Below are 18949 nucleotides of genomic sequence, written 5' to 3' on the forward strand. Positions count from 1 at the left end.
CGAGTATACTCCGTATCATACTACCAGTCACTATAGTACATTCTACTCTTTTCTTCTTTAAATCCCTCAACTTGTTTTCCCCTCTACTGCATCCTTACTCTGGCCTCGCACACTCATACACCGACTATACTATTCCTTCGCAACCAGCAGCCTACACAAATATCTGTTTGAAGGCCATGAATTTGTTAGTTAAAACACTTGGTTTCCAAAATAAAATTCGTAGCCATTACTCTAAAAACCTTACTTGACAAAAAAGAAGAAATTTTCTAATTTTATAACAAAAAGAAGCACTATAGAAAGTTGAGTTTTCATCATTTTTTTTTTTTTTTTTTTGGCAGCTGTAAAGAAGATTGAACCTACCTAACCATAGCCTTACAAGCAAGGCTATGTGCAACAACATTAAAAGTTCGTGGTATAAAACTGAAAGCTAAACAATGGAAAAAAGAAAAAGAAGCATTAATGTCGTCCAAAATAGCCTTGAGTAGATGATTTGGTGTCTCCATCCTTGTCACTTGGCGAACCAACGAAAGGCAACCCGATGAAACTTCCAAATGCCGAATTCCCCTTCCCTAGCCCATTGAATCACCAATAACACCCCAAGGCCCTCAGCTTGTAGAGCCGACTCAGCTCTTATCCTCTTGCTCATCCAAAACAACCTCTCCCCACTTCCAGACATAACAGTCCAACCAATCCCCGCATTATTAACCCCCTTCCATCCCGCATCAACCATTACTCGTACAACCTAACAAAATCTGATCATTCCTACAACACACACCAGGTTACTTTCACGAACCCATTCGCTTCGCTCACCCTCAGACCTGTCTGTATTCCCTGATGTGATACAAGGTCTCCCCCCTTCTTTTCGCACCTCAAAAGCGCTTATCGCTATGCTCACTACTTGTGTCAATAGATTGAAGAACATGCTAGGATGAAAATCAAGTCCATGAAACAGGATCCGGTTACGAACACCCCAAATACACCAAAACATAGCTAAAAACCGTATCTGGCGTTCCTTCGTGTCATCCAAGCTTTCGAAATAAGACACCCAATCAATGACCCATGCTCCAATGTTAATAAAAGAATAATTTTCAGTTCGAATTCCAAGATCACATGAAGCCCACAATTTGCATGACACAGGACAGTCACGAAATAAATGTTCCATTGTTTCCATAGCCGTCGTCCCCTCCCCCCCCCCCCCTTCCCCCCCATACAAAATTTACATTGTGTATCCACCCCAATATTCCGTCGTGCAAAGCTACTTCCCACGGAGAGAGAATCAGTAATGATCCGCCAAATGAGAATTTTCCATGATTGCGGCCCCGACAACCTCCATAGAGTGCGTTTACAAAACCGTCGTCCTACATCATTTATCCTTTCCGTATCTTTACGTGTCCCTTGACGGTCCATAAACTTACTTAAGAGAATCCCATAAGCGCTCTTCACACTATAAATACCATCACTACTATGCAACCAATAGACATCAGCATTCACCTGAGACCGACATATAGGTTGTGCTAAGACAGCATTAGCACTTCCCTCCTCGAGAACGTAATTGATGAAATCTTCATCCCACCTCAAATCAGTATCATGGCGCCCTACTAATCGTAGATCCTTGACCTTCAGATTTCTAAGAGCAACATGATCAATTCCTAACAACCTCTCACTAGGCTCCGGACACCTCCCATTAACCCATTTATTAGTCCATATGTTTAACTCAGACTCCCAACCGGGCTTCCACCCAATATGGTCACGAACAAATTGTAGACCGTGTAGCACACTTCGTGCCCCCCATGATAGGTTGCCTCCCTGCTGGAACACCATAGCATCAACCAACTCATCATTAGGCAAAAGTTTCTTACGAAAAAGTCGTGCAAAGTAAGAGCGTTCCCCAGAGACAATCCTCCACGCCTGCTTTCCCAACATAGTTTGATTGAGACAGTCAATATTTCGTATACCAAGCCCTCCATCACATTTTGGTAAACTCAGGAATTTTTTGCTACACCAATGGATAGGTCGCCCTAATTTACCTCCCGCCCACCAAAAATGTGACAACAAGGAATTCACCTTATTAGTCACAATTACCGGTATTTTGAATACCGATAGAAAGAAATTTGAAATGTTGGATAAGACGGATGAAATTAGTGTGAGCCTTCCCGCTTGTGATAAAAAAAACCCCATTCCACGAGGAGATTCGCTTCATCACCATATCAATGATCCCTTTAAAAAGCTCTCGTTTGGACCCTTGCACTTCTGTTGGTAACCCGAGATATTTCCCCAAACCTTTTGTACCTTTTATTTTAAGAGTACGCATTCCACCACGAGCATTTGCAAGAGTGGTACTTGAACTAAAAAGAATGCCAGACTTGTCAACATTCATCACTTGACCCGAAACCGTATAATATTTCTTCAAGATGACACGTAAAGTCCTTACTGAGTTATTTTGACCATGTAAAAAGAAGATCGCATCATCCGCAAAGAACAAATGAGACAATGCATCCTCCCCATGGCATAAGGTAATGCCTTTTAAAGAGCCATCACCTTGAGCTTGCAAAAGGTTACACGAAAGAGCCTCCATGCACAAGACGAAAAGAAAAGGTGACAGCGGATCACCTTGCCTTAAACCACATTGTGGTTGGAATAATTTTAATGGAGCACCATTAAACAACACTTGATAAGAAACGGTAATAACACAGTTCATGATAAGAGTAACAAGACGTTCAGGAAATCCAACTTTATAAAGAACTGCTCTCAAGAAGTCCCAACGCACACGATCATAGGCCTTACTCATATCTGCCTTAAACGCAAAGCGTCCAAATTTCCCTTTCTTGTGTGAGTTAATTTTATGAATAGCTTCATTTGCCAATAGAATATTATCTGAAATCTGCCTTCCCGGGATGAAAGCATTTTGGAAGTCCCCTACCAAATAACCCATGACTTTCGCGAGCCTATTAGTGATACACTTAGTAACAATGCGCATGAAGACATTACATAGGCTTATCGGACGATAGTCCCCAACCTTTTCAGGATTATCACATTTTGGAACCAAAGTGATAAAAGTCCTATTATGCTCCTTGAGGACCCTCCCCGAGTTTAGGATCGATAGAATCACAGTTGTCACATCCTTTTTAATAAAATGCCAACACCTTTGATAGAAAATAGCTGGAATTCCGTCTGGACCCGGAGATTTAAGTGCACCCATTTGAAAGACAGTAGTTCGCACTTCTTGAGCAGTAAAAGGCCTATTAAGTGCATCACAATCATCATTAGTAACTGTCTTAGAAAAGCCATTTAAAACCTCATCCATTAATTGAACCCTATCATCATCTTCATCATTAGTACTCGGATTATATAAAGTAAAGAACGAATCATAAAACTGTTTTCCAACACATTCCGGCTCATAAATCCACTCCCCACTATCATTTTTGACGCCTAAAATGAAATTACGTCCCGCTCTCCCCTTTACCCAATTGAAGAAATATTTAGTACATGTATCCCCATCAACCGCCCACCTCATTTTGGCCCTCTGTCTCCAAAAAACCGCCGCAGCCTTCGAGAACTCACGTACTCTGTCATTCACATTCGTAAATAGCGTATCATCCCCCTCACATATCGCATCCTCAATACCCTTCTCCAACTCCATGTCAAAATCGTCCCATTTAGCTCGCCATTCACCCCGTTTATCTAACGCCCATCGACGTACACATTGTCTTACACCCGACAGTTTTTGAGCAACTCGAAAGGCAGAAGAACCCAAAACCCGTAGCTGCCAAGCATCTTTTATGATACACAAACACTCCTCATATGAGAAAACCCATGCATCAAGCTTATAAGGCTTCTTACTTATGTTCTTTGTGAGGTTCAAGTCAAGTTCAATAGGAGCATGATCCGAGATTTGAATAGGATAGTGTTTAATACCCGTATCCGGGAACATCTTAAGCCATTCCTTTGAACCAAGTGCCCTATCAATTCGTTCATATACACGCTTCAAACCTTTACGATTATTACACCATGTATACCGTGGACCCTTAAAAGGAATGTCTACCAATTGATTTTGGATTCTCCATATATTGAAATCAATAGCCCCACAAATAGGTCTTGTACTCATACTTAACTTATCACTTTCAAACTCAACTTGATTAAAGTCTCCCATAATTAGGAAGGGATGTTGAAACGTTGAGATGCATTCTTCCAACTCATCAAGCACCGTACTTCGTAAAAGAACGGAAGGGGCACCATAAAAAAGAACCAAGTACCATAAACGCCCATTACATTTCTCTACTAATAAAACGATAAAGTTGGTACATGACAAAATATGGCTCATCTTAGCCTCCGTCCTCCAGCCAACCCATAAACCCCCGGAACTACCATTGGCATCTATGCCAACATTATTAGAAAACAAAAAAGGCCTAAAAAGGGGACTAATACTACATACATTACATTTAGTTTCAATTAAAAAAACAAAGTCATAGTACTTATTACTTAATAACGCCCTAATTTTTGGAATTGTAGGGGCGAGCGTATTATTTAGACCCCTACAATTCCATGTGAGACCATTATCAACACATCTCCTCTTGGCCAACTGACAGAGGTACTCCTTAGCAGTAGAAATGGACTCCATAGCAGACTCTGGAACCAACCCATCTTCAATAAGAGTGCAACACTTACGTTTCCTAGCATTAGCAATAATTTCCCTATGTTCCAGCTCCAGATCAGAGCGGTGATAGCAATCAGCAAGTCCCATAAAGCCATCTGAAATACTCCCAGAACCTTTCCCAGTATCAATATTAGAAATAATTCTTGCAGAAGGTTTCCCATAAGATGGGAGCTCGAACATCCTGGTCTTCTCATCAGCCGCCCCCCCTTGAACACTGACCCACATCTGCAACTGAATTAGTCAACTTCTACCCTGTCAGCTCACACCACAGCACCTGCAAAGGCTTAACAGAAGCTGACCCAACCTCTAATTCTTTTTCCTTACGAATAATAGCATCAGGAACATCAGTAAGCACCACAGCTTTCCCATCATCAAGACCAGCAGCAGCATCAGCAGTAGCCCCTTCCTCCAAACTATGAGGCATACCATTCAAACACAAATCAGTATTGACCTCAGTCCTAGGCACCCCAGGTCCAGAAACCTCAGCCATATCCTCAGAGCTAGACAACAAGTTAATAGCAGAACTATGATGAAAAGGAGAGGACTCATTAGAAGGAGTCCTCTTATCCCCTGGTTGAATCATCCAACTACTTGGATAGGAATCAGAGTCACCCTCTCCCTCAGCAGGCTCCACCTCAGAATTAGAGCTTATCACAATTGCATTATCAGGTTCATTCCCAACCAAATCAGGTACCATAGGAACATCACCTTCCCCAGCAGGTTCAACATGTTCCCCAATCACAACTTCTGGATAATGATAAGTAATTGGTATTCCCCCCGGAGGTGGATCAAAAGTTTGGTTGTAACCACGGTCATCATCCAAAACTCTTCCCCATTCAACATCACTTTCCACTCGGTTCAAAATAGCCTCTTGAAGTCGTAAATCCCGATCCAACTCCCTCCTACGACGACCAAACCCAGAGAAAATAACATAAGGATCAGAAGCCTGAACCTGCTGCAGAAAATCCTGACCCCCAGCAGTTTGATCCCCAGCTCCCTCAGACTCCTCACCAGCACTGAAATAAACCTCTTGATTAGTATTCGCATAAGCATTACTCCCCTCACCCATTAACCAGCCCCCTTCCCCTGGTCTTCCCCCCTGCTGACCCTGCTCACCCCCACTCCCTACCCCCACCTCCAGTTGACCACTTCCAGGAACATTATTTCACTAACCAACATTAGTAAAATGCTCCCCCCACCACCTTCACCCATAACCACATCTTGATCAACAGCAGGACCCTGCACATCATGCTGTTATTGTTGTTGTTGTTGTTGTTGTTGTTGTTGTTGTTGTTGTTGTTGTTGTTGTTGTTTTTTTGTTGTTGTTGTTGTTGTTGTTGTTGTTGTTGTTGTTGTTGTTGTTGTTGTTGTTGTTGTTGTTGTTGTTGTTATTGTTGTTGTTGTTGTTGTTGTTCATTTCCTCCCAGATTTTGATTATCCCCTTCTTCCCCCAAATGGACAGCACCATGCCCCACCTGAAAGATCACAGGGCCTGCAAAAGGATGCGCAGTCACATCAAAGCCCATCCCAGGTAAAACACGACCTCCTGGAGTAATTCCCAAATAAAAGCTCACTGCCCTTTCCCTGACATTACGACCCTGATTCTCAGTTCCAGGTCGTCTATCTCCTAAATGCAACCTGGAAGATATATATCTAGTTGTAGACGGTGTTGCTCTCAAGTCTAAATTAAACATGGTGTGGTTGCTTTGAGCTTGAAAGACCACAAACCCACGCTCAACAGTTCTATCCAGCATACCATTAACAACAGACACCACATACAAAATATTCTCCCTGCACTGCGACCCCTTATGCCCTACCTTACCACATTATGCGTGTCATTTATATGATGTTTTACATCTTATTTTACACGCATTTCAGAGCTCAAATATGTAGTTTATGCTACTATTTTCCCTATTTTCGTCTACTTTCGTGTTTTTGTATAATATTGCAGAAATGTGAAGAATCCAGCGGGAAAAAAGCCAAATCCGTCCCCGAGTACTTAGCATTGCATTTGACATGGAGTAGTGACTCGAGAGATGACCTTGGTGCGCATTTTAAGGCCTGAAAGACATATTTTCGAGAGTTTTAGGAGCGGATTGCCAGCTGCAGTGGTCTATAGACTGACCTACATGGTCTATAGACCGTCAGAATGCTTCTCGACATTGCAGCCTTATTTAGATGGCTATATCTCGAGTTCTAGATCTGATAATCGACTGATTCTAATTGGAGGTGAAAGCGTATCCTTTTAGCTTTCCAACGCCTCATAGAACGCTTGATTTGACCAAGTAACGAAGAAATGACAGCTGTTTTAAGATCGGTGCGCGCTGCAGGAATCGTCAGAATGCATTACTGTATAGCGCTCTTGGTCGATCGACTGGTCCAAGTGGTCGATCGACCACCCCACGAGCTGACGGAAATTAGAAGACGCAAGAAAGCCCATTGTAATTAGGTTTTAGGAATAAGAGTTACGTGATATTTCTATATAACGTAACCCTATGTTTCAGAAGAGGCATCAGAGATCATTAGGATCTAATTCCTATCATACATTCGGTATTCATTACTTTTAGTTTAGAAATCTCAATAAAGTTTGTACTTTGCTTTCGGATTCATCTTGTTCCTTTGCTTCGGTAATCCTAATCTTTTAAATTCCAGCATTGTTATATCGTTTTATTAGTATTAATTCTTGCTAGATAAAATCCCAAAGCCCAAGTTATAGTTTTATGCGTATTTCTTTGTTAATTATTTCAATTATGCAATCCTTTATGCCTATTATCAAATTAGTTGTTGTTATTATCAGTAGTATGAGTAGCTAAACACCCCGTGCTAAGATGTAGGGGATCTATGGCGTAGATGGCATTAGAAATAGGTGAACCCGCATTAGGGCATGGTCGATCGACTGGCTTAACTAGTCGATCGACTAAGCCATATGGTCGGTCGACTGAAGTAGTTGGTCGATCGACCAGACCCTGTTTGATTAGCATTTGTTTGATTCGTTAAGTGCAACATTTAACAATGAGACTGAGAGGAGACTTGTTAGATGCTTAGTTTTGACCAACCCGTAGATCGAGAGATAAGGAAGGGCATTAATTAATGAATTAAAACGACTAAATTACTGAGATCGAGAGATAATGTAATTTAGGCTTTAGGAATCACTAATCGGGGCGAGAGCTAGCATTAGTGAGACTTAGGGACTGGTAACATAGGCCGAAAGGAGCTACTAGTTAACTTGGACCGAGAGGACTTGTTTTACCCATCTTACACGACCGTATTTCGGACTTACCTAGGATTTTGAGCCATCGCAGCTATAGTGAACCGACCGTCTTAGCATTTCTTCTATCATTGTTTACCTTCTTTATTACTTTTATTGCTTATTTAGTTTATGCATTTAGACTTAGATTTACTTCAATCCAAAACCCCTCAACTGTCACCCTTAGACTGAAATAAGAAGCAACTATTATCTCCCTACCTCCCTGCGGATCGACCCTGTTACCACTAGCTTCTGTTAGTTTTAATAGGTTTTATAAATATTATTTTTGGTGCACACAATGATAGGCATCAAATTTTGGCGCTGTTGTCGGGGGCAGCGCTAGTTCTAGTTGTTTTTAATTTTAGTCTTTCTTTCTTTAGTCTCAGGGAACTTCGGTTCCTTGAGACCGTTCTCATGTTTCATACTCTGAGTTTTCCACAGGAAGAAGATGAAATCTTTGGTGCTTATTTAGCAAGACTTTGGGAGTTTATTGAGCCCAGACGAGATGTCTTTTCTGATCTCCAAATATGCTGCACTACTTTCCGGCATATGAATGACCTTACGCGAGCATACCTCGAGTCTATAGGTAAGTGGGATTTCGAAGGAATCCCCGTAATTGAGGTATTAGAATTCTTTAATTGGTTTGCTACTGAATCTCTTAAACCTACTTTTTCTCTTCATGTTGACTCAGATGAGGGGGTAGGTGAGACCTTAGAAACCAATCTAGGAAATACCAACGGAGACGTAGAGGAGACCATTAGCGTGGTTGACAATCCCTTTTATGAGGATAGTCTAGAACCCCTTTATGATTCTTGCAATGTTAGTGAGGACGATTTGGAGGTTCTCTTTGAGAACCTCCATCTTGACGAGTCTAGCGATGAGGAGAGTGATAGTCTAGAGGTTAAATGGGATACTTATGATGATATCGATGATGAGCCTATTTTAGGTGATCCCATTGACCCATTTGACTTTACTATCCCATGCATTTGGGACGATTATCCACCTTCTCCCTTAGTTGACCAGACTCCTCCACCTCACATTTCATACCCGTCAGAGTATTTTAATTCTACTCGCGTTATTATTGAGTCGAATGCACCTGAGTTCGTTAATTCTCCACCTGTGGTTAACTTGAGCTTTTATATTCCGCCCTTAGCTGGAGGGCAGAATAGCTTTGTGGACAATTTTGGGAGCTGTCATAGGAAATTTGTCAGACTTAAACGATTTTACATTTTAATTTCCTGTGTTACTACTTACAGTTTTGTGTAGCACATGCGCAGCTATTTGACAGGTTGCCGCGAGCTTTGAGCTGCTTTGATTGGGGTCAATTAGAGTAATTGGCTGAAGGAAAAGAGGTCGAGCGGGACCTGTCTGAAACTAGCGCTAGCCGGGAGGCAACCCGGATGTGTTTTGTTTTTGTTTTGAATAAAACTTCATAGTTGTTTAGAAATAAAAACTCTTAGTCGTGTGCTTGGTTTTTAAAGACTATAGACTATAATTTTGGGCTGCGCAATTTTTGGGCGCGTTATTATGTGCAATTGCAGGTATAAAGACCACATTAACTCAATTTATTGAGTTATGTCGAAGAACAACACTGTTACGCCATGTATGACAGTCGATCGACTGCCCATAGTAGTCGATCGACCGCCTTATTCAGCACAAAAGCTATTGTTTCACTTCCCATGGTCGATCGACTAGCTATATTGGTCGATCGACCAAGGCCCGATGCTGAGTTGTTCTTTCTCTAATTTTAAATTCTTTGCACATAATTACCGCTTCAACTTTGCTTTCTCGGATAATGCGTGGTATTCTGTCTTTTCAGGTACTTATTTGTAGCACTGCTGGCTACTGAAACCTCCTACCTCACGCTGGTTTGGGGAAGTTTCCTTTTGCGCTTAAAATCTTGTGAGTTTCCGAGTTTTAACTTCATGTCTTGTTTAGTTATAATAACGCAAATTCCCGTTTCCCTTTTATTTCATTACATGATTTTGCACAATGGGGACATTGTGTGATTTTGTTTGGGGAAGGGTTTTGCATTGCACTCACATGTTTTATTGCATTTCTGTTTCACGTTTATTGCACTTCAGTTTGCATTTGTTTTTTCATTTCCTATATATACAAAAAAAAAATTAATTAAAAAAATTTCAAAATTCAAAAAATTGCACGTATATTTTAGCATATAGGTCAAGTCGGAACGGTAGTATTTCAATGATGACATTGCATTTTCATCTGTTTATGCCTAAGCCGTGCTTAATTGACATGTTATTAGTAGAATCACATATGCATACCTACGAATTTTTGTTAAAATATTTGCTGGACTATAGACTTGACCTGAATTTTGGCAACCTACTTATAATTTCTAAGGATTAGAGCTCATATAACTGGTGTCATTTGTGACCGGTTTCATGTAGGATTATGAGTAGTTACTCCTTGCATATCATGTATCATTAATTTGCACATTTATGAAATTCAATTGCTTTTTGCCTGCATACATTCGGGTTAGTGGTTGGTGTCACATGCAGGGAGGTGCTTACAATTTTCCCTTTATTTCGTTTTTACCCATTGAACTCCACATTAGCCAAATTTGCCTGTTGACCCTTAGCTACATCCAAATTTAGCCTGTCTTGTCAAGCTAGTATAATGTATGCTTTTGCGGTATATAATTTATTGTGCCAAGTTTGATCTGTATTGCGTTATTTGGAGATGGTAGAAAAGAAAGAAGGAGGATGAAAAGAAAAGAATTGGAAAATGAAAATAACGTGAAAAAGATAGGAAAGAGAACAAAAAAAAAGTTGAAAAAATTCGAAAAAAAAAGAGAACAATGATGAAAGAAAGAAACCGTGAAACGAAAAGATGTTGTTTGTAGACGGTTTCACTCCTATGCTTTATTTACATTTATTGAGGAGTATTTTCAGTTCGGTTTGGTGAGTTTTGTGCCAAATGAAGGGCGCATGTGCTTAATCCTATAAGTGAGTTGGAAATGGATGTTGTCATATGGTTTTGTTTAGGTACTAGCTTGATCACCTATACCTCCACATTCCCATAAATATTTTGCCTTTTCTTACCCATTGCCTCACTCTACCATACTTTTGTAAGCCCTCGGCTGTGACAGGATCTTGTTCGGTTGGAATGTATGTACGGTAGTTAGAATTGTCTATCATAATAGTTGCATGCATGATTATGTGGGTCGTAGTCTAGGTGAGTGTCTATTTCTCTTCCTCTCTTACATATATATATATGCTTACCCTTTGCTTCATGAGAGAAGAGTGACCCGTGAGAGTCCAATTTTTAAAGGTCTTGCAAGGTCGACGGTCCAGCTTTATTTTTAACGACTACACAACTCGTTTGCATGATTCATATTGCTATTTGATTGTTGATTTTTAGCATTAAATTGGTTTAGGCTTTGCAGTTTGCTTTTCACTCTGAGATTGAATTCGTTCCATTAGGTTTTAGGATCGAGTCTAGTTCTTGCTTGGGGACAAGCAAGGGTTTGGTTTGGGGAAGTTTGATGCGTGTCATTTATATGATGTTTTACACCTTATTTTACACGCATTTCAGAGCTCACATATGTAGTTTATGCTACTATTTTCCCTATTTTCGACTACTTTCGTGTTTTTGTATAATATTGCAGAAATGTGAAGAATCCAGCGGGAAAAGAGCCAAATCCGTCCCCGAGTACTTAGCATTGCATTTGACATGGAGTAGTGACTCGAGAGATGAACTTGGTGCGCATTTCAAGGCCTGAAAGACATATTTGCGAGAGTTTTAGGAGCGGATTGCCAGCTACAGTGGTCTATAGACTGACCTACATGGTCTATAGACCGTCAGAATGCTTCTCGACATTGCAGCCTTATTCAGATGGCTATATCTCGAGTTCTATATCCGATAATCGAGTGATTCCAATTGGAGGTGAAAGCTTATCCTTTTAGCTTTCCAACGCCGCATAGAACGCCTGATTTGACCAAGTAACAAAGAAATGGCAGCTGTTTTAAGATCGGTGCGCGCTGTAGGAATCGTCAGAATGCATTACTGTACAGCGCTCTTGGTCGATCGACTGGTCCAAGTGGTCGATCGACCACCCCACGAGCTGACGGAAATTAGAAGACACAAGAAAGCCCATTGTAATTAGGTTTTAGGAATAAGAGTTACGTGATATTTCTATATAACGTAACCCTATGTTTCAGAAGAGGCATTAAAGATCATTAGGATCTAATTCCTATCATACATTCGGTATTCATTACTTTTAGTTTAGAAATCTCAATAAAGTTTACTTTGCTTTCGGATTCATATTGTTCCTTTGCTTCGGTAATCCTAATATTTTAAATTCCAGCATTGTTATATCGTTTTATTAGTATTAATTCTTGCTAGATAAAATCCCAAAGCCCTAGTTATAGTTTTATGCGTATTTCTTCGTTAATTATTTCAATTATGCAATCCTTTATGCCTATTATCAAATTAGTTGTTGTTATTATCAGTAGTATGAGTAGCTAAACACCCCGTGCTAAGATGTAGGGGATCTATGGCGTAGATGGCATTAGAAATAGGTGAACCCGCATTAGGGCATGGTCGATCGACTGGCTTAACTAGTCGATCGACTAAGCCATGTGGTCGGTCGACTGAAGTAGTTGGTCGATCGACCAGACCGTGTTTGATTATCATTTGTTTGATTCGTTAAGTGTAACATTTAACAATGAGACCGAGAGGAGACTTGTTAGATGCTTAGTTTTGACCAACCCGTAGATCGAGAGATAGGGAAGGGCATTAATTAATGAATTAAGACGAGTAAATTACTGAGATCGAGAGATAATGTAATTTAGGCTTTAGGAATCACTAATTGGGGCGAGAGCTAGCATTAGTGAGACTTAGGGACTGGTAGCATAGGCCGAAAGGAGCTACTAGTTAACTTGGACCGAGAGGACTTGTTTTACCCATCCTACACGACCGCATTTCGAACTTACCTAGGATTATGAGCCATCGCAGCTATAGTGAACCGACCGTCTTAGCATTTCTTCTATCATTGTTTACCTTCTTTATTACTTTTATTGCTTATTTAGTTTATGCATTTAGACTTAGATTTACTTCAATCCAAAACCCCTCAACTATCACCCTTAGACTGAAATAAGAAGCAACTATTATCTCCCTACCTCCCTGCGGATCGACCCTGTTACCACTAGCTTCTGTTAGTTTTAATAGGTTTTATAAATATTATTTTTGGTGCACACAACGATAGGCATCACCACACCTTATGCAGTACTTAAAAACCTCTTCATATTTAAACTGAACCCACAGCAAATGTCCAACATACATTGCCAGGAAAAACCCTAGCATCAGTGGTTCATTGAGTTTAAGACACACCCTCAACCTGAGATAGTCATTCCTAGGTAGAACCTCAAAAGGCTCCACATGATAGTGGTGGCTTAACAGTTTACCTGCCACATGTGCCACATACATATTTAGACATTCAAAGGGTAGCCCACAAACCCGAACCCATAATTCAGCATAAGGAAACCTGACAGTTCTAGGTACCGTGTCAGGGTACCACTGAGCAAGAACCATCAAAGCACCATCAAAGGTGACAGTACTTCTCGCCAGTAACCCCTCAAGATCAGACACACTCTCGCAGTGAAACACATAAATCTCTCCCATTCTGAAAGCAGTAATCCTACCATCAGTACTCCATTTTTTCCTAATCATATCATTAATCAAGTTAGCGTCAAAAAGTTTATAATCCACCAGGAAACCTAAACAACAATTCCCCCAAAATTCCCTCGACCTACCTAACTCTGCCGGATCCACATTTATAACCCCCCCCCCCAGACCTAGGAAACCTCCATAGGTTCGCATGCAAAGGGTTCATTGGGTTGAAATCAGCATTAGGATGTGGCTGATGATAGTTTTGATGATGGTAAATATTTTGATGAACATCAGCCCCCACACCCCGCCCTTCATCTCCAAAACGACCAAATTGAGCCTCAAACTCCATTGGGACAGATGAAGAGTTATTATTTGTAAATAGATGATGATTAATTTTATTAGAATGAGAAGATGGAAAAACGGATTTGAATTTTCATGGAGCAAACTTCCCCATCCTTAATTGCTTAAATAGGGACTCCCAAACCCTAATGCATGCAATCTAATTGATAGACGATTTAGTTCCCTCAATCACATCAGGAACTGCAAAGAGCTGATTGGAATAACTTCTTGAAGTAGCTCAAGAAACCGCATGCACCAATAAATGTAATACTACAGATAATGATTGCAAATAAAAAACTTATTATATAATTGATAATCTTATTGAAAAAGACAGGACATGTCTTCAACACCCAATAACTGCAAAGGAAGATTTAGGGTTTTCTTTATTTTAATTGTGATTAATTGGCCTAAAACGAAAAGACCAATTAATGACTCCGGAAAGGAATGATTAAAGACAAATTAGGGATAGATTTTTTGATTAAAAAATCCCCTGACAGAGATAGTCTGTCAGAGAAATCTAGGATTCTTCAAAGATCCAATCAGATTTAACGAAGATGCAGAGATTGTTGTTAAACAATTGATAAATGGGTTTTAAACCTTGATATTAAGGTTTTAATTTTTGTTTTTGTGAAGAAAACTCAGCAAGCTCTCAAAAAGAGAGAAAAAAGCTCTCTCTAGAGAAGAGAGAGAAAGTGGTTTTTTAGATGTCAATAGTTTTCATCATAGTTATATGGAGGTTTTCAAGTAAAAATTGGGAGTATTCAAGTTAAAAGTTTTAGATGTTAAATCATGTACGTGGGTCAGTTAAAATAGTGAGTTAACTATGTTATATGTAAAGGTTTTAAGTTAACTTGAAAACTCATAACTTTCAACTTAAAATTCAAAGTTTTCAATATAAAAACTTGAGTAGTTAAGTTTAAACAATTAGTCAAAATTTAAAAGCATTGAATTTTAATTTACAAACCTGGGTAGTTGGTGTTGGCAGTAAGTATACACCATTTCTTTAGTTTAATTGATTGGAAAATGGTGAGAAAGAGTTGCACACTGGTGATGAGAACTACGGCAATTTTGAAAGTTGTCAGGACCTGAACGACAGAAGTGGCGGAGTAGGTGGCAAGCGTGAGACGTGCACTGTAAAAGCGGTGGCGTAGTTCGCCGTGATTACGACATGGACAAAAATTATGGTGGAGGTAGTGTGGATAACACTATAGCAGGGATGGTGGACAAAGTAGTTTATGGGACAAAAATTTTAATTCACAAACCTCTTTTTGTTTGTGAGATTTTTTACTTTTATTGGGCCACTTCTCCTATTGAGCCCGTCCTATGCTATAGGACGGTCTTATAGGAGAGTTGCTGATCTTTTTTTTGTAGTAACATGGTAGTCTTTTATTTTGTTGGACTAGGAATATTTTGGCCCAAATTAAAAAATGAGAATTGACTCATTTACACAAATAGTCAACATTTTTTGACTTTGACCTTTTTTAATAAATGAGACATACTTTTATGTCTATAACACTTTCACCCTCCCAAGCAGAATGTCACGATCTATGTTATCAACCCAATCATTTTCCACTTTTAAACATTTTCAATCATTTCTCACATTCTATAGCCCACCAAAACATCTCTCTTATAAATGTAAAATGGTCTTGAGTAAGACGAGTCCCATGTCATATATTATTGTTCATACAATATTATTCACTCTACATAGACTCATAGTAAGTATGCTATGATTCTCGTACGATATAGCTAGCTATTTATTTGTTGCATTATACTTCGCATCAATAATAATGTTATAGTAAAAAAAAAAATCTCTCTCTAAAACCCCCTCTCTAAAAACCCTAGCCTCCATCAATCAAATCTGGGTTTTTATCGACAATTGATCAATGGTAAGCTCCCAAATAGCTTTATTTATCAATTCTTAGTACGAAACTTGATGAATTAATCAATAAAAGTCTCCCTTTTAGTGAGATCTGTTTGTCCGTCTCTATTTTCGAAGTTTTTTCAGTCTTGTCTTTCAAGGTTTTATTTCTATTGGTAATATAGATAAGAGCGCTTTTGTCGTTCCTCATATGGTGAAGATGCGGAAGATCAGTTTCGTAATGGATCGTTATATGATATTACATATGCTGTCGGTTTGTTGGTTGCACTCAATTTGGTTAGATTAAATCGTTTCTCGTCAAGGCTCAAGATTCTATGATCCTCTTGTGAAAAGCTGTTTGCGGCGATATGATAGAGGACGTGCTTTGGAGCAATTCAAGCTTACAGATCTTTCTTTGAACGAGATTTTATTTTATTTGGTTTTAGTCGATTTGTATCCGGTGAAATTTGACACATGTTGTAGATGTCGTATGACTATTTATTAATGAATTGATCATTTCTTTAAAAAAAGAAACCTTTCTCTTGCTTTTTTCAATTACTCCCTCCTATTCACTCATTTCCTCCCTCTTTCCTTTTCGAAGCTAGTTGGATTTTCTTCCCTCATTCCATTTTTGGTAAGTTTTTAAGCTGTGAATTTACCATCTTATCCTTGCCTATTATTGCATATTATAACATTTGCCATTCACTAACCCACTTACTTAATATAAACCAAACCTAATTAAACCCACCCAACACTAACTAACCCAGCCCAAATCCATTAGTAACCCAATTAGTAACCCAACTCCCGCTATATAATATCCCCTTCCTAACTAAACCCTAGCAGCCTACCTTCAAAGATCTTCATCTTTCTAGAACTGTATTCTTCTTCCTCTCAAACCCAACCCAGAAAACCCTAACTGTTACCAAATCCTCTCATCTTCTTCTTCATCTCATCTTTCTAGAATCATGTAATCATCTCTCTCATCATCTGAGACACGCTTCTTCAGCTGTGATCTCCAATCTCTTAAAACAATCATCAACATGTCGCATCTTCAAATTCACAATGAATCCTCACGATTTGACTCTAAATCTCCAGATCTGAGTCATTTTTTCTCAGATATTGAAGATGGTCCTTGCCTATTCAACATGTATGAACCTGATTTTGTTGATGTTGATATTGACGTTGATGACTATGGCGATAGAGAGAAGAGTATTGTTAATGTTGAAGGCATGTCAATGAAGATTATTCCTGATTCGTACGATGACTATTCATCATCTTATGATGATTTTTCTGAGTTGGTCCTTTCTGAATCTGAAGTTGTTCTTGAATTTGGTGATGTCGATGTTGTTCCTGAGACATGCATGGAGCCTGAATCTAAAGTTGTTTACCATATGTGTTTGACTGAGCAAGATGCGTATAATATTTGGTTTAAGAAAGATGTTGAGGAGAGGACTAGGAAGAAATTGGCTAGATATGAGACACCCGAGTATAAAAGATGGTTTTTGTTGAAGATGTGCAAATTTTTTCCTGCCATGAAGGTGCTCCTTGAAGAATAAGGCAGGTTAATTTCTTTAGATCCATATTTTTATTCATGTTGTATGCTGTTTTCTTTGGTTGCCTTGGTGAAAATGGACTAATGATTTTTTAATATAGTTTGGGTATATATCCTTCTAGTAATGCCCAATGATCAGTTGTTGAGGGCAAACTGTGAGCAAGGACCATCTTTATAAAATGAACCTGATTCAGTAATGAACTCACTTACTGCTTGCATAAAGCCACCACAACTCAAAGTGATGAGGCTATGCATATATTATTAGGTGCTTGGGATCTTGTATTCATTAAGCTACTGGCTGTTTAAAGTTGTACGCCAAGTTAATTGCAGTCATGTCTGATGATCATAATATTTGTGTTCCAAATTACATTTAAACATTATGCAAAGTTTCTACTTAAGTCACAAAATACACAAATTACTGAACTATTTGATCTGTTCTTGACTGCTCTTCAAAATCTGCTGATCTTTGATGTTGAGATAATTGTCATATTCTACTGTTGGTCTTCTTAACTGCAAAACATGTTGTTCTTCTGATGTTGACAAAATGTGGATTATTTTGATCTAGGAGTTATCTTCAAAATATGCTGCATAACTGTTAGCAAAAACACACATAAACCATAGTATTGCATTACTGAACCATGTTAACAGGTTCCTTGGTTAAAACCTGATCTTCTTTGCAGTCAATAAATAATGATCTTGTTAGTTCATTACTGCACCCAGCTGGTTCAGTAATGCTGCCAACAGGTTCAACATCTGCATCAACATTTGCATTAACCTGTTCTTCTGTCATGTCAATGAAGAATGCACCTGTTGGTTCATTACTGCACCCAACTGGTTCAGTAATGTTGCCAACAGGTTCATTTATGTCATCAACATGTGCATTCACTGCATCAACCAAATTACTTATGCTAAAAGCATCTCCCACATTGTTCATATAGGTTATACGCTCTCGCACCAAGTCCAAATCAGCAGTTAGCTACTTAGGTAATAAGCCTGCAACTGCTAGTTTGGACTTGTGCATGTGTGGCAAGGGGTAATCATTCCCTCCTTTCCTTTTCATACCCTCTATCATGCATGCCTGTAAAGTAATGAAGACATAATTGAGTTTAATGACCTCTAACTTTTCAAAAGCTTTATTAACTTCCAAAACAAGTTTATCCAACTTGTAAGCATTTGTTCTCTACTGAAGTGATTGTATAGCTCTGAAAAATACCAAATCCAAGACATTCAAGTCTGGTGAGTTTGGTGGTTGACAACTTAACTCAATATTCCACCCATCCTTGTTTGCTTCAGCTTTGAAATTTAGATTTGAGTTCTTTATGTGTAGACGTGCATTATCTTGTTGTATGATAATATGCTTACTTTCACTTTCATGCCATTTTGCCTTAATTGCTGGAATAAAAATTTTGATTATCATATCTTTAACAACCTGTTTGTTAACTGATTCTATGCATTTTGTTTCCATTGTACCTGTAGCTCTATTCCTAGAATTTCTTTTAGCTGGTACTTCAACTATGAATGGCCATATACCTATCTTACTATCAAAAAGAACTTCACCATTTGACCCATACATTGGTTTGACAACAGCACACATAAACATTACTTTTCCTATAAATTTTTTGGACTGAACACTTCTATATGGTTTTCTTTCTGTTTTAGATAAGTAGA

This window comes from Silene latifolia, chromosome 11, assembly GCF_048544455.1.
Source record: "Silene latifolia isolate original U9 population chromosome 11, ASM4854445v1, whole genome shotgun sequence".
Taxonomy (NCBI): Eukaryota; Viridiplantae; Streptophyta; class Magnoliopsida; order Caryophyllales; family Caryophyllaceae; genus Silene; species Silene latifolia.